Raw genomic sequence first — 21,081 nt, forward strand, 5'->3', positions numbered from 1 at the left:
ACATCGTGGCCATTCACATGCAGGTTCCCATTGGATTCGGGCAGACGGTAAAGAAATGGCGGAGTCGGAGGATGGTGGGCCATCCTGTTTATTGGTGTCTCATCAAGACAGGCAAACCACAGCCTGACCAAGCGGTGGCGCAGTAGATAGAGCGTTGGACTGGGATATGGAAGGACCCAGGTTCGAGACCCCGGATTTGCCAGCTTGAGCGGGGGTTCATCTGGCTTGAGCAAAAAGCTCACTAGCATGGACCCAAGGTCACTGGCTCGATCGGGGGTTACTCAGTCTGCTGAAGGCCCGCGGTCATGGCACATATGAGAAAGCAATCAATGAACAACTACGGTGTTGCAACAAAAAACTGATGATTGATGCTTCTCATCTCTGTTCCTGTCTGTCTGTCCCTATCTATCCCTCTATCTGACTCTCTCTCTGTCCCTGAAAAAAAAAAAAAAAAAAAAAAAAAGACAGGCAAACCACAAAAGAAGACAAGAGAACAGCAAAAATCCAGCTTTTCCCATGAAGGGCAAGGGATCAGGGAAGCCCTTGCAATTGTGATAGTAGGAACTGAGAGAGCAAGCTCCTGGTCTGTCCCATTTTATAGTGTAGAAACCAAAAACCCTTAATCCAATATACAAATAAGAAAGTCTCTGATACAAAGTCATTTATCTGAGGCATAATTGGATTTCTCATGAGAGTGCACCACCCAGATCATGCAATCAGTCAAGGGTGTGGGGAAAAGCTTAGTCTTAAAACTAAGCCTAAGGCTACAACAACCTGGCCAGCTTACAGCCTGTCCCCCACACCCAATACAAATCACAAGTGAGCAAATATATATATCATATTTACAAACTTATTTGACCAACACAGCACCTCTCATTTCATTTGACTATGGAAGTCCTTGTCATGATGTGACTCTACAGAAGAAACATTCTTCAGGATACACTTCGGGAAAAACTACCTTTGAATGGAGATAATCATTTCTCTTTCCCCCGCTTTTTAACCTCTAGTTTAAATGGTCAGAGACTGTTGAAGCCAGGATTGATTTAGAATACAGGTCAGCCCAGCAGCTCATGAATGTGATGGATCTTCAATCCATTTGGGGGCCTAAGAACCTTTAATCAGCTCTACTTATTCTTGCAGCTGAGGAAGGAGAGCTCTGTTTGTCCACCATGGCTTCCTCAGTGGAAAAGCAGCCTTTTATCTCAGAAGCCCAGAATCTCTGAGTAGAAAGAAATCTGACCAGGGTCCTGGAGCCCTTGCCTCTTCCACAGTACCTCTGAGGTCAATCATCCTGACTTCTGCTCTTTCTCAACTTGATGCCCCTACCAGGCTCCTCCGTGTGATGAGCCAACAATGTACTGTACTGGGGTACAGATCTTGTGCAGTGTCCCTCTAACTACGGTCCCTGGACCAGCAGCATTATCAGCGCTTGGGAAGTTATTACAATTGCCTCTGCCTAGACACTCAGAATCAGGAATTCTGGGAGTGAAGACTGAGCAATCTGATTTAAGAAGACTTCCAGCTGATTCTCTTACATGGTAAAGTTTGAGACACGGGTTTTCAAACTTACCATTTTTACATTTTCATAAAAGGGGAATCAATCCACTTTTACATTTTCATTCATTCATTCATTCTACAAATATTTTCTGAAGGATGAGGCTAGAGTAGTGTCAAGACAGACAAGGTCCTTGTAAAGCCAGCAGCCAAGGCTACCATCAGAGCAGCCCAGCTCATGCAGGTTCGCATTGGATTCGGACAGTCGGTAAAGAAACAACGGAGCCAAGAACTGATGGGCTGTCATCTTTAATTCTAGCTTGCACCCGGCGGGCAAGTAAAAAACTACACACTGGGCTCCAAAACCCACTCGCATTCAGTGCTCACAAAGCCACTGACTTATCCGAGTTTCCTAGAATCAAAGGTTTCTAGCTCACCAGCCTTATTCTCCTCAGTTCCCCATCTCCTTCCTTCTCTGCACAAACTGGCCTCTCACTCAATACTCTGCCATCTTGGCTGCTTCTCCTGGCCACATGGCCTCTTTCTGCTCTCTGCTCTGCTCCCTCTGCTCTCTCATGCTAATCATCCCAGGAACCAAGAGCGCAAACTCTCGTTCTGCCCCCATTTTATATTGTAGCTTCACAACCTCTAATCCAATATACAAAATAGGGAAGTCTCTAATACAAAGTCACTTCTCTGAGGCATGATTGGATTGTACCGCCCCACATCAAAAAGGATGGAAAAGGCTTAATCCCAAAACCAAGCCCCAGGCTACAACGATCCTCAACACACATTAATATCACCTGGGCGACGGCCTCCTCGTGGGCAGCGCCATCTTTAACAAAGTGAGCATAATATATTTTATCTGCCCAACAGTCCTTAACCAGAAGGAACTTACATTGAAGGGGGAACCCGCAATAATCAAGTAAACAAAATAATTAAAGATTGCTGTAAGTACGATGAAGAAAATAAATAGGGTGGTGGGCAAACTTAGGTTGGCGTAGGCTTCTCTGAGCTGGTGACATCTGAGCTGAGACCTGAAGGATGAAGGAGTCATCCTTTTAAGGAGCCAGAAGAAGACTATTCAGACAACAGGGATTGTCAAAGCCTTTGAGGAGAGAAAGCACCTAGTCCTAGGGTATCAGAGGACTAGAAGGAGGGCCGGAAGGGAGACATCTATTAGGTTGTTGGCAAGGTCGGCAGCAGTCAGACTGCACTGAGAGTCTACTCTAACAGCAATGGCAGCTCGTGAAACAACACGTGCAGGCTGGTTTCTGTTTTGGATGTGTTGCAAGAACCAAGGATGCATTCAGCTATCAAGTTTGTTCCTGGTTCTGATTCTTAAAATAGACAAACTACCCAAAACATAACATTTAATTTCAGATTGGTTTCTTCTAAAAAGAAACTATCTCAGTTTTTGTGTGGTGTGCTGATGGTAAACATACCCTTTAAATACTCATGAAAGTCAAACATGCAATTTGATGAGGAAGAAGGTAAATCAGTAGGGGGAAGACTAATATGATGTGTTTCAAAGCCACATGAGGAAATTGAAATGACCACCCTCCCCAACCCTTACACCCCATTAATGCAAATTCCTTCTGGGTCAGCACATGACACCGGGGCTGCCTGTGAATTTCTATCTTACAAACTTATCTTTCAGGTAAAGAGCCCTGGGCTCTTCCTTCACTCCTCCCGTTGTCAGTTACAAACCCTCCTCCCTGCCATGCAAGTCAGGTATACACCATACTGTTCTCTGGGTGACCCTTACCCTAAAGGAGACCTAGAAATCTTAAATGCTGTGTGACCAGAACCAGGCCACTTACTCTCCCGGAACTTTTGTAAAATGCCCTGCAATGCATGGATTCGTTCACTCATTCAACCTTCATTAAATGCCTTTTATGTTCCATGGCCTATGATAGCCACTGGGAGCCAAAACTTATGAGGCATGTCCTAACACTGAGGAGCTACATTTCAGTTAGGAGCCATGCAGTGACATGAACAGGAGCTGACTCGTACAGACAGAAGCTGTACAAATGCTGGCTGTTGCAACTTCAGGAATTTTAAGAATTATTAAACATAGCCATTAATTTAAAAATTATATAAACTTACAAATAAGTAAATTATATTACAAACAAAGGAATAGTCATTGCTTCTTAATTACTTAACACTTCATTTTAGTATTATCTATGTTCTTGTGAGTACTTATGTGTATGGTACAAAAAATGTGTAATACTATGCTACATGCATCTTTTTCCAACTCTTATTTAATGATGTCGCATTAAACCCCTAGATTTTCCATGGTAGAAGAATTTACACCATGGAAATGGGAGAACACTACAAATCAGTGCTTGATATATTTTACTATTATTTTGTGTGTGTGTGTGTGTGTGTGTGTGTTAACTGTCAGACTTAAGTGATAGAAAACAATGTTAATAATGCAGATCAAAACTCAAAGTGTGTCATATCTGAAGCTACCACATTGTAAATAGCACAGAAAATTTAGGAAATATTCTTCCACTACTTGAAAGCTATTCTCCATTTCAGCAACATTATTGATAAACAAATGGAGTTCTAATATGTCTGTTTTACTTTTTCTTATTTATTAATGGAAGGCTGGCTATGAATTCAAGACTTCGATTAAAATAAATGAAAATATTTTATGAGAACCAATTTGGCTACATAGAATTCACATAAGGAGATTGTATAGTTTACTCTTATTTAGAAATTTATCCCTTATATTCTTTATAACAAAATTTATAATAAACTTAAATGCATGTAATAGATAGATAGACAGACAGACATATATAGACAGACAGAGAGTCAGATCTCTATTCTATGTTTTTCTCATGGAGAGTCAGTTAGTAATTATTTACCAGCATTCAGCTGGCTTGGGCACATTGCCAGTATTTGCAATATGGTGTGACAAGTGCTATGATAGTATGTATGCAAAGGAAAGCTATGTCAGGAATTCGGGGGGGGGGGCAGTACCTTCACCTGCAGCATTAAAGAAGAAGTGACTTAAGTTTTATCCTGAGAAAAGAATCAGTTCTTAAGTTAGGGAAAGAGAATTTCAGGAAAAGAATCCCCAAAGATTATTTTTAAAAATTTGGCTCAGCCTGACCAGGCGGTGGCGCAGTGGATAGAGCGTCAGACTGGGATGCGGAAGACCCAGGTTCGGGACCCTGAGGTTGCCAGCTTGAGCGTGGGCTCATCTGGTTTGAGCAAAAATTCACCAGCTTGGACCCAAGGTCGCTGGCTCCAGCAAGGGGTTACTCGGTCTGCTGAAGGCCCATGGTCAAGGCACATATGAGAAAGCAATCAATGAACAACTAAGGTGTTGCAATGTGCAACGAAAAAACTAATGATTGATGCTTCTCATCTCTCCGGTCCTGTCTGTCTGTCCCTGTCTATCCCTCACTCTGACTCTCTCTCTGTCTCTGTAAAAAAATAAAATAAATAAAAATAATTAATTAAAAAAAATTTGGCTCAAATTTTATACCCTGCTCTTTTTTTAAATTTTTTTATTTTTTTACAGGTACAGAGAGAGAATCAGAGAGAGGGATAGACAGACAGGAACGGAGAGAGATGAGAAGCATCAATCAACAGATTTTCGTTGTGACACCTTAGTTGTTCATTGATTGCTTTCTCATATGTGCCTTGATCTTGGGGCTACAGCAGACCAAGTAACCCCTTGCTTGAGCCAGCGACCTTGGGTCCAAGCTGGTGAGCTTTTTGCTCAAGCCAGATGAGCCCGCGCTCAAGCTGGCGACCTCGGGGTCTCAAACCTGGATCTTTCTGCATCCCAGTCCGGCGCTCTATCCACTGCACCACCACCTGGTCAGGCTATACCCTGCTCTTTTTGTTCTGCTATTGACCTTTAAATAGATAGGGGGAACTATAATGTATATATTCTTCTATGAGTTGATTTTTTTCTATCAATATTTGTCACTGAATTTCATCTATGTTGATGCACAGCTATAGTTTATTCATTTTCACTGATACAGAGTTTGCCATTGGATTTACTTAAGTTTATTTATTTTTCTACCATTAATTTACATTTAGGTTGCTTGTTTCAGTTTCTTCCATATACACAATGCCACCATGAGCATTCTCATATATGTCTCTTGTTGTACATATACAAGAATTAACTCCCTAGAAGTGGAATTGCTGAGTCATCAAGCATGCTGGCACATTTCCAACTTTGCTTAAGGATGCCCACTCTTTTCCAAAGTAGCTGACCCACTAGCAAGCTGTATACTTGAGTTTTTACCGTACTACATCCTTGTCAACACTTACTGTTGTCAGACTTTTAAAATTTTTGCCCATCTGGTGGCTGTAAAATGATTTTCTGTTATCAATTTAACTTGCTATTTCTTTGTTTTTAATGAGGTTTGTTACTAAGTTTTCCTAATAGCCCAGCTGTTGTGACCCTGGTGTTTAAGGTGAAGAAAGGGAAATGCCCTGTCCTTTCTCACTACAGTAGAACTTGAGTGACTCACTTTATTATGCTTAGTTGATGTGTTTGCCATGTCACTGGGTATCAAAAATACCTTGAAGTCCTAACCTGACCACAGAATAGCAGATCAGGCCCCACACTCAGCCCGTGGAAGCCTTGATGGGCGGCTCTCTGTCCAGTGTTCCTGGCTCCCAGGTAACACGCCCAGAAGGAATGTGAAGCAGTGAGTGCCGCTGCCTCCACCATGCTGAGGCTCGCTCCGTCGGTCAGTTGATGAACTTGACTAGATTCCTTGAGGAAGGAACCTTGTCCAAAGAAAGACCACCCCTGCTGAAATATTCCAGCCCCTAGATGGCCTCTGGGTGGTAAAGAGCATTAATTTACAAGCACAGCATGTTTGAAGCCCCAAAGGGATCTAGTTGGAGAGCAAAATAACAAGCAAAACGGACGGTTGCCAACATGGCCCCAAACATAGACTCACACATGGACAGGCTGGAAAAAGTGGCCTCCACGGGCCTCAGACAAGCAGGAGGGGCTGCTGCTTCCTCCTGAGTTCCTGAGGGGAGGACCTCTATCTCTTAGCAAGTGCTCCATAAACGTGAGATGAATGTTGAAAGAAGGCTGACACAGAACTGAATCATCTGGACACGTGAGGCTGTAGGAGGATTAGGGTCTCTGTATAAATTGGATCGTCATGTCCTGAAGAACAGAACTCTCAGTCCACTCGTCTTTCCACCACACCCTCCCACTAGGAGCCCCTGTATTGGCCTCCCGTGTGACTTAAATTATCCAACACTGCTTTCCAAACACTAGCCAGTTGTGCCAACTCTAGGCTCTGCTCAAGGAATGTGGGGCAAAGCAACAGAGAGTGGAGGCGCTTTAACTCATATTAAACTTGATGTCGGCGTTGCACTATATACTTTGAAAAATGTTTTTACTTTTGTTAGCCCATAATTCTGCCTAGAAAGCTATTCCCTGGTTGACAGGGCTGGCTCTTTCTCAGCTTGTAGTTGGAGGTTTTGAAATAAATATCACCTCCTCCAAGTTATTCTCTGTTTCATCATTTTGTTTATCTCCCTCAGAACACTTGTCCCAATCAGTAACTGTCTTACTTTCCTGTTTCCCTGTTGTCTCTCCACTCTAGAATGCAGTTTCCATTAGGGCAGGGATCACAGTTGTCTTGTTTAGCACTATATTCCAACCCTGGGAAGAGCAAAACAACTTTTATTAATGAATAACAATTCTACAGCAGGAGTCGCTGGGGTACAGAGAGAAAAAGAGACCTGCCTAACCCTGAACATTTGGTTAGCGGCAAAGCCTGTGTTAGAGTCTGAGGTATCTGGCTCCCAGTCCAATAGTTAGCAGGATGCCAGTCCCTGTCCCTGTCCTGGAAAGGAAAGAAAACTCAATGACCTGCCCGTATGGGAGGGAAATGAGGGAGAGTCAGACAGACCAAAATCAGCCCAAGTCTGTCCTCTCTGTACCAGTGTTCCCAGTTTATTTCCTACTCCATGCTTGCGACCTGGGGAAGAGGAGAGGGAGGGAGAGAGTTCCGCTCCAAGTCAGGCCGTGCCAAAGGGCACATCCTCTTGCCGCAGCCTCACTGTCTGCCTGAGCCTCACCAGAACCCAGAGGTGAAGACTCAGGTCAGTGATACTCTCTTAGTCAGACCAGGCTGCTAAAACAAATACCATAGATTTTGTGGCTTAAACAACAGAAATTTATCTCCTCACAGTTCTGGAGGCCAGAAGTCTGAGATCCAGGAGCCAGACTGGTGGGGTTCCCTCTTCTTGGTGAGGATCCTCTTCCTGGCTTATAGATGGCCACCATCTTGCTATATCCTAACATGCAGAGAGAGGGGGCGGTGAGGGGCACGGGGGACTCTGGTCTCTTCCTCTTCTTATAAGGACACTAATCCCATTATAGAGGCTCTACCTTCATGTCTTCATCTAAGCCTCCCAAGGACCCTATCTCTTAACATTATCACATTGGGGGTTAGGGATTCACCATATTAATGCACCAGATTAACATTCAGTTAATGACAAGGACACAGAAGGTGACAACCTCGGGGCAAAGGAGAACCAAATGTGAAACTTCTGTGATCCTCAGCCAAAGGTGAGAAGAAGAGGAAACAGGAAGTGAGCGGGAGCGATGAATAATTCCACCCATGGGTTAGTTTACAACAGCCCTTGGATGGTTCCTACTGGCTTCCCAGCCTCACCAGACACTGTGGGGAATAAATACTGCTCAGCTGGGCCCCATTAGCAGGCCTTGTTTTCCATTCCAGTTTGCCGCTGACCTGGCACTAGCTAGTGTGCTGCCCCAGGCTGGGAAAGAGCAGGGCACCACCTCATGCTGAGTCACCCAGCTCAGGGACCAGGAAACTTACATAACAAGACAGATTCTGTGTGTTTGTACAGCGGGCTCAAGCTCCAAGGGGCAGAAAAAAAGAAGGCGAGGCTGAGGCAGGGGAGACTGGCTGAGTTTGGTCTTGTGTGTGGTTCTCCATCACTGCCCTCCCATGTAGTCCTAGGGGCCCCGGGTCTACCTGTGCCCAGAGGTTGCTGTGGCCCCAGAAGACTAGGAGAGAGCACACAATGTTGCAGGATTCCTAAGGGTTACACATCCAGATTAAAGAGAACAATAACAACATGGAACTTTCGCTTGATGTCAATGTGGTACTATTCCCCTGCAGCCTGCTCTCCGGGACCTGGGGAATGTTAAGTCTGTCCAAGAAGAACACAGGTGGCAAATGGAGACCTTAATAAAAATGTGAACTCCTGAACTGTCTGAGATCTGTCTCCAGGGTATTGTTACAGCCACAAGAGATCGTGCTGCAGTGACAGAGGACGATGTTTGTTGGATAGAGAAACAGCTTGTGGGCTAGAAAAATGTGAGTGGGAAGTTGTTTGAACCTCAGTGCAAAGCTCCTTTCAGTCCAACCCTTTACAGATGAAAATCAGGAGATTGGCGGTGGTGGGAGGCCTTTCTGAGAACTGGTAGAAAGGGAATATTTTTCTTCGTAAGAATATTTTTCCATGCTAGCTCTTCAATCTCCTCTGAAGTAACAGGCTTCTAGCACCCGCGACACACACACACGCACGCACGCACGCACGCACGCACGCGCGTAAGATGTGTCAAAGGTCAGCCATCTACAAATGAAGCAAATCACCCTTTCCCACCAAAAACAGTACCTATTGCTTTAGTTGGACTTTTTCCTGGATGCACGCAATCTCTTGGCATCTGGCTACAGATGGAGTGGCATCGTGTTTGCTATTTCAGGTCTGTGTGGAGTGAGAGAAGAGTTACCTTTGGAGTGAGAAGGACCTGAGTTGAATCCTAGATCCATCTTGGGTTATCTACCTATCACGCTCAGCCTCAGTTTCCTCCTCTGTATGATGCAATGCTCATAGTACTTAGCCTCACAGGGCCACTGCAAGCCTTTAAAAGGGCACTGAGAGATTTGGGCTTTGATATTCTAAATCCTTAGGCAAATATTTGTTCATCTTTTTTATTAGTATTTTTTAATGGTTAGAAAATTATGAGAGAAAGTAGAAGAAAGTGAGGAGGACATATTTTACTGTGTTGGGATAATAAAAGGGATATAGAAAGAACAGTGTTATTGTTTTGGGAATGATTTTTGGTCTCACGCATACACACCAATAATCTGATTTAAAAAAGAAAAAAAAAATGTTTGCCCTGGCTGGATAGCTCAGTTAGTTAGAGCATCATCCTGATACGCAAAGTTTGCAGGTCGGCGCACACACAGGAACAGACTGATGTTTCTCTCTCCCACCCCCTTCCTCTCTCTCTCTCTCTCAAAAAAAAAAAAAAAAAAAAATCTATTTAAAAAAATGATAGCCAAAATCTACAGAAAATATATATATTCAAAGTTTTATACAATTTCAAGTTTATGGATACTCTGAGGGCCAATATTAATCTCAAAATCAAAGGCCCATAATAAGAAAGGCTTAGTGCTCACAAGTCCCATCCCTGCCTTTTGGGAAACTACAGGGGGCAGGAGACATCATCACCGAAAATCTTCAGCCACACAAATACTGTCTCCTCTAGAGGAGACAGATACCCTAATGCCCTTTTCTCCTGTGTAATGTTTTGTCTCAGAGACCAAAAATGACTTCTGGGAACTGGGAACTGAACATTGATTGTTTTCAGATGTAAGGCTGGAGCTGGAATGTGAGTGTCCACTTGTCCACTGCTGGACACACCTTCTTGCCCATTGCCTGGAGGGTCCGTCAGCGTGGGTGTGAGGAGCCCAGTTTCATGCACTACCAGGCTAAGAGACTTGAGTTTGGGTGCCAAAGAGGGAGTGGAAGAAAACATGGGGAATTTTTCCATTACCAAATGCTTCTGCTACCCAGAGATTAAAACAGGCAGTGCATGGACCAGGCCGGGTGGCTCAGTTGGTTAGAGCATCATCCCAACACACCAAGGTTTCAAGTTCAATCCCCAGTCAGGGCACATAAAAGAATCAACCAATGAGTGTATAAATAAGTGGAATAACAAATTGATGTTTTTTTTCCCTCTCTCTCTCCCTTCCTATCAAAAAATTTTTTTAATTAAAAAAGGGAGGCAGTGTATTCCCTTCATACACCCATGACTTTGAACCCTGGGTGCAGACTGGCCCTGAAAGACAGGGACCAGACTCCCCAGATCCTGGAACATAAGACGGTGAGCCTCTGTCCTGAAACACCCTTCAGAAGTGGGACTCAGTGCCCCTTCCTCCACCACACCATGCTTTCTCCATGCTTAATGGTTCCACAGGAAATAACAGCTCAATGCACCGAGGCTAACAGAAACAGAAGAGGCCTGGGTAAGGGCTGTATGGGAGCAAACACTTCTGATGCCTGCAGGGCCTTCACCGTGAGCTTCTTCTTCAGGCCTTTGTTTGACAGAGTCAAGCTTCCTTCATTGGCAACGTGGTTCCACTGCTTCTGCTAAGTGCCAAATGTTTCCATCATGACTTACTTCTCTAAGTCATGGCTTAAAGAGCACTTGTGAAAATGTGTGTTGATCATGTCTAAACAGTTCCTTAAACCATTACTGACATTATCTGATTCAATTTCATCTATCAAATAAACTAGCAGGAAACAAGGGCTTTAGAAAATGGGACAGGCCTGACCAGACAGTGGCGCAGCGGATAGAGCGTTGGACTGGAATGCCGAGGACCCAGGTTCGAGACTCCGAGGTCGCCAGCTTGAGCACGGGTTCATCTGGCTTGAGCAAAAAGCTCACTAGCTTGGACCCAAGGTCGCTGGCTCGAGCAAGGGGTTACTTGGTCTGCTGAAGGCCCGCAGTCAAGGCACATGTGAGAAAGCAATTAATGAACAACTAAGGTGTCACAATGCGCAACGAAAAACTAATGATTGATGCTTCTCATCTCTCCGTTCCTGTCTGTCTGACCCTGTCTATCCCTCTCTCTGACTCTTTCTCTGTCTCTGAAAAAAAAAAAAATTATAAAAAAAATAAAAGAAAGAAAGAAAGAAAATGGGACAGGATCAATACAAACTGGGAACAAACTGGGCACGGGATCCTGTCTGGAAGGGGTGATCTGGGTGGGGGAGTCTGGAGAGACCTGGGGGTCTGAGCGGATGCCATGCAGGTATTGTGGTTTTGAGGATTTGTTTCTGCATCCTTTTGTTTTGGGGTCTGTGAGGATACCTCGCCACCTAGTTTTGAACTGAATGTTGTCCGAGGGTTTTTAGTTTTCTTCTAGTTTCTCTGTCTGTTACGTGGGGATTTAGAAATATCCGAAAAGAATGCTGCTACTGTTCCACAGCGATCTGAAACATATCAGGTCACGCCATTTCTCAAAAATCCCGCAATTACTTCCTACTCCAAAGTAAAAGCTCAGGTCTTTACAATGGCTCGCAAAGCCCTGTGGGATAGTGCCTCCCCCACACTCGCCACTTCTCTGACCCCTTCTGCCACACTCGTCCTTGCTCCCTCTGCTCTGACTACACTGACTTCCTTGCTGTCCCTGGAACATGCCAGATATCTTCCCATCTTTGCCTCTCCTCTAGCAGATTCTTCTGCCTTGACCACTCTTCCCTCAGGTATGAGCTAAGTTAACCCTAACCTCTTCCCCCAAGTCTTTGAAATCTGCTCACTGACATCTAGTGTGACCATAGTAACACTGCAGCCTCCCGCAAGCACCCCTTATCCCTTTAGTCTGCTCTGCTGTTTCTTTCTCCCATAGTATTTCACATCTTCTAACATTAAACATGTTATTTATGTATGATGTTTATAACGTATCATCTACCTGCCCCTTGCTAGAATATAAAACCCCTGAAAGCAGGAACGTTGACTCTGTTCTGTTCCCTTCTGTACGGCCCACGACCCTACTGTGTAAATGAGTGCTGAGCACAGCCAGGCAGAGTTTGTCCTGAAGCCTCATAGATTCTCAGAAGACAAGCAGTGTCAGAAAATTCTTTCTAGGACTTCTGAATTTAGCCCAAGCCAGAAATAGCACCCCAGCCATGTGCCTTCTAGCATTTCAGCACATTTGCTCCTCATCCGACTGGGGGCGCAGAGGAGCCTACAGTGCTAAAAACAGAGAGACCACTCTAGGCCTTGGGAGGGGGGTCAAAGGTAGGGGAGAAGAGGAGAGTGCGTGACAACCTCCCTGCCCCTGGCACCAGCCAGGTCCAGCTGGGTGCGGGGCTGTTCCAAAAGCCTGTAACCTGAGTCAGTGGAGTCCTGTCCCTCTGGCTGGAATCCGTGACTGTTATTTACTGGGTGTTCTCAGCTTAGTCTCAGGGAACAGATGTCACCTTGCCCATCTTCTAGCTGTTCCAGCCTAACCAGAAGTCAGGACTGACCGAGAAAACGGTCAGTCTCACCTCCTAAGCAGATTACCTCCTCAGGCCAGCAGGGCCCTCTCGCTGCTTCCTCAGGACAAGGAAGACTGAGATGGAGTCCATTTTCACAGGGAAACTCGGCGCCAAACAGTGTCTCCTAAATTCAAGTGGGTCTTGAAAATGCCCTCTGCGCTTGGATGCCTGAAGGACTATTGAGGAGATTGCAAGCCTATTATTGCCAGGGTCAAGGAAACAGGTACAGGGTCAAAACTGAGGCCTTTTCCAGCCCTAAGCTTATCTCAGCTCTTTCCTTCAGATCTCTATTATTCTGGTGGAAATTGCCAACATAGAAGCCAAGCTTATTAATTCCACATCATCATGAGGTAGAATTGTTGCAGTGCCCCTGACACTTCATTGCCCTACTATAAGAAGCATGGAGTACTATAGCCATTTCTTCTCTTCTTTTTTTTCCTATCCTCATTCACAGCTGATGGATGAATATACCTTAACCTGCAAAAATTAGTGGACTTCATGCCCATCAACTAAGAGTGGGCCAAGAATCCTCAAATCACAGGAACCTGAAACTCAGATTACCTCTCAAGATTTCCATCATTCTCTAGACCTTGGACTAAATATCCAGTGGTTCCCACCACCCCAACCAGCTCCCAGGACCCCCAACCTAGCTGAGAAAGGGACTGCTATGCACCATGCATAGTGCATATAATATTTAATCCATGTAACCCCCTTGGGATAAGCACCACTGTGCCCATTAGGTACATGAGAAAACCAATTTCAGTGAGGTTGAGTGCCTTATCCAAGGTCTTGTGGCTTGGAAAAGGCCCCCTCAATTTTTACTGCCTTATGAGGTCTTCCAGCCAGTCTGTACAGATGTGGTCTCTGTGTTTAAGGGTGTCAGAGACATTCACCTCTGGGTTTCTCAAATGTTATGGAAATAGGACTTCCAAAATAGGAAAACCATGCACCCTGGTTTTTCCAGAAGTGTTCTGATATTCCATTGTAATTATTAACAGTGCCCTCTTCTCAAAACTGTCTTAGTTTGAACAAGTTACACAGTTAGTGTATCCAAGATAGACCAAGAACAAAGGAATGAAAAAAAAAAAAACTACAAAAAGAATTGCTCAAGAGGTCACTGAACAGTAAGCATGAAAACTGGTATAGGGCTTTGATGTCCTCAGGGTCTGCCTCACCCTAACTTCTGCCGACTTTGCGTCAGATAATCCCTTCCAAACTGTTCCTTGCACCATGCCAGAGCTATGACCTCCAGAACAGGAGGAAATGAGATTGGAATGTTCCAAAAGGTTCTTACTACCCCAGATGACCTCTCCCGTGGACCTCCATGTTCCTGTGAATAAACGAATTCTCTAGGCAGGAGACCCATGTCCTTCCAAGCCTAACAGATAATGAATTCTCTCCTGTGGAGAAGAAATCTGAGAGACTACCAAAGCTTTAAATGTCCTGCTAGGGAAGAAAATAAAAATGTCTTTGACCAAAACTTGACTCTACATTGGAGTTTACCCAGAAACTCTCCTCTGTTGTGTAGTGGAATGACACAGTGGAAAAAGCAGATATTTAGACATCAGAGATCCGAGTTTGTATTCTAGCTTGCCCACTGATTAGCTGGGTGACCTTGCGTAAGTTTCTCAACCTTTCTGAGATTCAGCTTTCTAACTCACCTGAAAATTAGATACAAGAATGCCCACTTTGCAACGTAATTGCAAATATCAGATGAGATTATGTGTAAAATGTGTGGCACATGAGAGGCATTTATTAAGTGATGATGGTGGTGTTGGTTAAAGTCATCTTTCACTGAATGTAACAGCAATGTTTTTCTTTGGGCAAAGAAGGAATATTCTAAGGCTGTAAACTCCAAAAGACATAAGCAATAAATATTTCTCAAGCATTCAGAAGGTTTGAGAGGAAAGCGTTCAATTATTTAACCAATTCAAGCCAAATAGATTTACTTAGCAACTAGTATGAGTCAAGTAAGATAACAAATACTAGGGACTATAGGAAAAACATAAAAATGGGTTCATGCTCTTAAGATGCTCATGGCCAAATGGAGGGGCCAGATTAAAAGGGGGACATGTATCCTCACTTCACCATGTCAGGCAGAGTTTTAAAAACACTGGGGAAGCAGAGGATGAGAAAAACTAGTTTTGCTTTGTAAGTATGTGCAGAAACCTCTTAGAGTAGGCAAGTAAACCACTCCTTGATAGCTAGGTAGGATTCCTAGGCATCTGACAGCATGTTTAGTTTATATTCTAGGCTGGAAAAATTCAGTTCCATTTCCCCCTCTCCAGAGAAGAAAAGTTGTTTCTCGAAACAGGAGGATAAAGGAGACTCCTTCAGACTCCTCTTCCACTTTCTCATCTGAAGTCAGTGGCCGATTCTAAAATCGAATACATAATCTGAGAGTCACAAAGACTGAAACACAGATGTTTTGATGCAGAAATTGGTAGAAACTTGTATAAAAATTCAAGTCACTTTAAAAATGTTTCGACTTCATAGCATTCACTTTGAGACATTCAATAGAAAACAAGGCATTATATCACGAAATAAATATACAAAATATGACTTATCAAAGGTAAAAAGATAAATAGTACTTGAGATCTATCACTGCTAAGAAATATCAACCAAGGTCACTGGCTGGAAAGAGAAATGAACAAATTCATTTGTTAGCCTTCTGCTTCTACATCTAGTCTCAAACCTTGTTTAACCTAGTAAATTATAATTTCTTAAACAAGCAGATGGCTCTGGAATGGAAGATGAAACAGAAGCATAATTCAATCTAATTGTTCTTCTTGTTGGGATATTAGCTAGTAGACCATGAGATGTTTCTATGTTTGTTACTTGCCGTCTTGTCCATTTTCCCTCCTTTTTGCTGTAAGGCAGAAGCAATAATTCTCAAGGTATGCAGATTGCTCCCCAGGAGACATTTGGCAATGCCTGGAGACATTTCTGATTATCAGAATGGATATGGGAGTTGGGAAGGCTACTGGAATCTAGTGGTTAGAGACCAGGCTGATGCTGCACAACCTACAATGCACAGGACAGCCCCCAAAGCAAAAAAGCATCCGGCCTAATTCGACAACGGAGCTGAGACTGAGATTCTCTGGAGAAAATTCTGGGTAAGTAGAGAAAAGGCCTTGCAAAGAAAACAGAAGAGACAGGATTCAGGAAATCCATGGCGTTCTTAATCATGAAAATGTGAGAAGAGTATTAGTATAGGTGGTACTTAAAGTCAAAGCTCCTACAGCAACTTGAGAAGAAGAACAATAACAACAACAAAATATTATACCAGGCCCTGACCGGTTGGCTCAGTGGTAGAGCGTGGGCCTGGCGTGCAGAAGTCCTGGGTTCGATTCCCGGCCAGGGCACACAGGAGAAGTGCCCATCTGCTTCTCCACCCCTCCCCCTCTCCTTCCTCTCTGTCTCTCTCTTCCCCTCCCGCAGCGGAAGCTCCACTGGAGCAAAGATGGCCCGGGCGCTGGGGATGGTTCTGTGGCCTCTGCCTCAGGCGCTAGAGTGGCTCTGGTCGCAACATAGCGACGCCCAGGATGGGCAGAGCATCGCCCCCTGGTGGGCAGAGCGTTGCCCTTGGTGGGCATGCCGGGTGGATCCCGGTCAGGCGCATGCGGGAGTCTGTCTGACTGTCTCTCCCCGTTTCCAGCTTCAGAAAAATACAATATATATATTGTATACCATATATCCATTAAAATAATAAAGAAAATGTATATGGAAACATGCTGGCAGGAATTTGCTTCAAAGGACTACAACAAAATGTATAAAGTAGAAGACTAGATTGAAAATTGGCAAACTACAATAGTTGAAGCTAGATGGAGGCTATAAGAGGTCTTCTATATACTAAGTTAAAATTTTTTCCATTACAGAAAGAGTCCAAAGTAATCATTAGGAAGCACCCTATGTCTCATATGGGAATATCTTCAAGATATAATGTAAATGAAAAGAAGTGAGGAACAGTAGGGATGTGGGACCACATAGTAGAAAAACATAATAATTTTACATATACAAGTATTTGAGCAAAGAAATCAATGAGACCCTGGCCGGGTAGCTCAGTTGGTTAGAGCTTTGTCCCAATACACCCAGGTTGCCTGTTCAACTCCTAGTCAGGATACATATAAGAACCAACTAATGGATGCATAAGTAAGTGGGACAACAAATCAATGTTTCAATCTCTCTCTCTTTCTCCAATCAATAAATACAAAATAATTTATTTTAAAAAAAGAAAAAGAAATCATTGACTGATACCCAAGAAATTAATTAAAGTGGTTCCCTAGGGGCATGGAAAAGGAGTCAGGAACTGAAAGTATGAGGGATAAGGGTGGGAGCAAGACTTTTCAGTGTGTACCTTTGCGTATTTTTGAAGTTTTAAGCCCTATGAATGCGAACATGGTCAAAAACTTCATATAAAGTAAGAGTTCATAAGATAGAAAACTAATCTGTTCTTAAAAATTTCGAACACATTGTTGCCACACTTACATTCCAACCTTGAAAAGAACTCACACTGCTTTCACCAAGATTATCTCATTTATCTGCACAAAAACCCTGAAAAATGTTCAATGGGCATGGTGGGGGAGGAAGCAGGAATTTCAGTCCGATACAGGCTGGGCACATTATGTGAAACAGGAATTAGATTTGTTCTCCTTGGTTCTCAGGAGTACAAAAGGACCAAAGTATAATGGTACAAAGAGATAGCCTAATTAGACTCAATAGAAAGAATTTTCTAACACAGAAACCAATCTAAGGAGGCCTCAGGATATAGCAAATTCCTGGAGTAAATCTTGGTGTAGAGTGCAATTTAACATTTATCGAACTTAGACTGCGCTAGGCCCAAAGGCAGACCTGAATTAAAAATTAAAAACAACAACAAAACAAACATATTCTCAGATACAGCTATCTCTGCAGGGGGGCAAAGGCTTACTTGGCAATATATATATATATATATATATATATATATATATATATATATATATATATATTTGTATTTTTCTGAAGCTAGAAACGGGGAGAGACAGTCAGACAGACTCCCGCATGCACCCGACCGGGATCCACCCGGCACGCCCACGCTCTGCCGCGACCAGAGCCACTCCAGCGCCTGGGGCAGAGGCCAAGGAGCCATCCCCAGTGCCCGGGCCATCTTTGCTCCAATGGAGCCTCGCTGCGGGAGGGGAAGAGAGAGACAGAGAGGAAGGAGAGGGGGAGGGGTGGAGAAGCAGATGGGGGCTTCTCCTGTGTGCCCTGGCCGGGAATCGAACCCGGGACTTCTGCACGCCAGGCCAACGCTCTACCACTGAGCCAACCGGCCAGGGCCTACTTGGCAATATTTTTAAGATGCTCACATGATAAAACTCAGAAATTGCACTTTCTGATCCTTACATCCACAAAAGAGGCATCTACATAAGGATAACTGTTGCATCCTTGGTTTGCAGTAGCCTAAATTGGAAATGATCTATGTGCTGCTGAATAGGGGATCAGCTAAATAAATACAGCGTTATATATCCATATTAGGAAATACCAGGAAGCAATTTGGAGAAAGAGAAGACAACTTGGGGAAGCTATATCTAAAAAAAGAACAGATTGCCAAGATATGTGATTGAATTGGGGGAAGAAAGAAGTTGACAGATGATTCATACAATATGATACAAGTGTAATTTTTTGAAAACTTCATCTTTTCCATAAGTACATATATGAAATGTACAGGAAAATCTTTGAAGGAAAAACAAAAAGTGATAATAATGGGGATGGTGAAGGGATAGGGTTGTCAAAGGGGCCTTAGCCTTGTCTGTAATGTTTTACATTTTTGAAAGGCAAGTGAATTCATGGATCATTTGTTCAGTTGAAATATACTCCTTCATATGAAGCCATAAAATATCCCCTAATTTTATTGAGCAGTATAGTTGCTATCATACTTAGATATGTATGATATCTAAGGTGGCAAGAGAAGGCAGCATTTTTGCTCAGCAGGCTCACAATCTTTTAAATGATGTGCTAAAATATATTTCATGATGAGCTGTACAGCGATTAGTTATGTACATATAGTGATTTAATCCTGACCACAACCCTAGAAGTATAGACAATTACTATCCCTATGATGTGAAAACCGATACCCTGACTGACTGGATCAAACCCAGATAGCTAGTGAGTAAAAAAGAGGGATTTGAACACGCGTTTCTAACTCCAGCGTCTAGACTCCTAACTACTCTGCTGTATAGTCCAAGTACAGAGAGAGCATAGATGATCTACAGAGGTAGAGTTGGGACTTGGAAATATTCATGACCTTGCTGTGGGAGGAGTCCCAATGATGGCAGACCGGGCTACTTACCTACAATATATCCATGTACCCCCTTTTTGTTTTGTTTTGTTTTTTGGTGTTTTTTTTTTTTACAGAGACAGAGAGAGATTCAGAGAGAGGACTAGACAGGGACAGACAGACAGGAATGGAGAGATGAGAAGCATCAGTCATTAGTTTTTTGTTGCGTGTTGCAACACCTTAGTTGTTCATTGATTGCTTTCTCATATGTGCCTTGACTGCAGGCCTTCAGCAGACCAAGTAACCCCTTGCTGGAGCCAGTGACCTTGGGTCCAAGCTGGTGAGCTTTTGCTCAAACCAGATGAGCCCACACTCAAGCTGGCGACCTCGGGATCTCGAACCTGGGTCCTTCCGCATCCCAGTCCGACGCTCTATCCACTGTGCCACTGCCCGGTCAGGCTGTACCCCTTTTTTTAATTAAGAGAATCCTGCCCTGGCCAGTTGGCTCAGTGGTAGAGCGTTGGCCTGGCGTGCAGGAGTCCTGGGTTCGATTCCCGGCCAGGGCACACAGGAGAAGCGCCCATCTGCTTCTCTACTCCTCCCCCTCTCCTTCCTCTCTGTCTCTCTCTTCCCCTCCTGCAGACAAGGCTCCATTGGAGCAAAGTTGGCCCGGGCACTGAGGATGGCTCTGTGGCCTGTGCCTCAGGCGCTAGAGTGGCTCTGGTCGCAACAGAGCGACGCCCTGGATGGGCAGAGCATTGCCCCCTGGTGGGCGTGCCGGGTGGATCCCGGTCGGGCGCATGCGGGAGTCTGTCTGGCTGCCTCCCCGTTTCTGGCTTCGGAAAAATACAATAAATAAATAAATAAATAAATAAAAATAAAAATAAAAAAAAAGAGAATCCTAACTTGCTATTAGGTGTCAAAATCTCTTAGTTAAAACCCTCATAGCCTCCTTTGCACATAGGGAGAGCCACGTGACATAGTGCTGGCCAATGAGATACAAGCAGAGGATGTTTGCATGAAACCTTGTTAAAGAGCCAATGCAGTTGGCTAAGTGCCACTTTGGCCTTTTTCTTTTCACCATTTATCTTGCCTAGAATACAGAAATAATGCTGGGAAATGCAAAGGCCATCTTTAGACCAAGAGAAGAGCCACTTATTAAAGGTGGTGAAGCACAAACATTTCAGACATTTGGTATATCCTGACAGTGCTGGGTAGCCCTAGAAGCTACCTCTGACTTCTTGTGTGAGACAAATAAACCTCTTTTGGATTAAACCTGCAGTTAGATCCATGCTGCCAAAGGCAGTCTACTAAGCACAGTGGGGTCTAGAAAGCCTCATCCTTGGGAAAGAGCAGAGATGCCTGAAAGGTCTTAGCTTAGCCTGTCTTTGAAAATGTAAAAGAATTGCTGCTCTGCTCCAAGTCCCCCTGGGACCAGCAGGCCCAGAGCATGTGCTAGCTACAGCTGACCATCAGACAGAGCCCTCAAAGACAAATGGAATCAAGTCAGGGGATCTACGGGGCTTCAGATCCCCCTTCAGCAAAAACACAGGGCAGAGAGGAGTATCAGCAACTTGACTCCAACGCTGGGGGCTATAGATCTCATTCTACTTATAGCAGCAGCAAGTGCAGCAGGGGAGGGTGGGGCTTGGGCAGCTGTTTGTTTTGAACCTGCCTGGGCAGCTCCCTAAACATTTGTTTCAAAACAAGCAAGGAAAAGGGACCTTTTGGCACTGGAAAAGGGAGTTTAGGAGAAGGGAAAAGTATGAAACACACTTTCAAAATGGACTATTGATGCCTAAACTCTCAGTGAGTTACATTCCCCAAGGCAATCTTGGTCTTATCTGATAGACTAAATCTCCCCTGATGAGACTCCCCCCTGCCTGACCACTCCTTAGGCCGAGGCTTGGCCAAAAGTCAGCTAGACTGGACTTAGAGGCTGTTTCAAAGTCAAAAGGAGACTGAAGATGATACAAGAGTGACAGCCACAGACTTTAAAGGGGAGGAGCATTTTGAGAAGG

Source organism: Saccopteryx bilineata, chromosome 2 (genome assembly GCF_036850765.1).
Source record: "Saccopteryx bilineata isolate mSacBil1 chromosome 2, mSacBil1_pri_phased_curated, whole genome shotgun sequence".
Lineage (NCBI taxonomy): Eukaryota > Metazoa > Chordata > Mammalia > Chiroptera > Emballonuridae > Saccopteryx > Saccopteryx bilineata.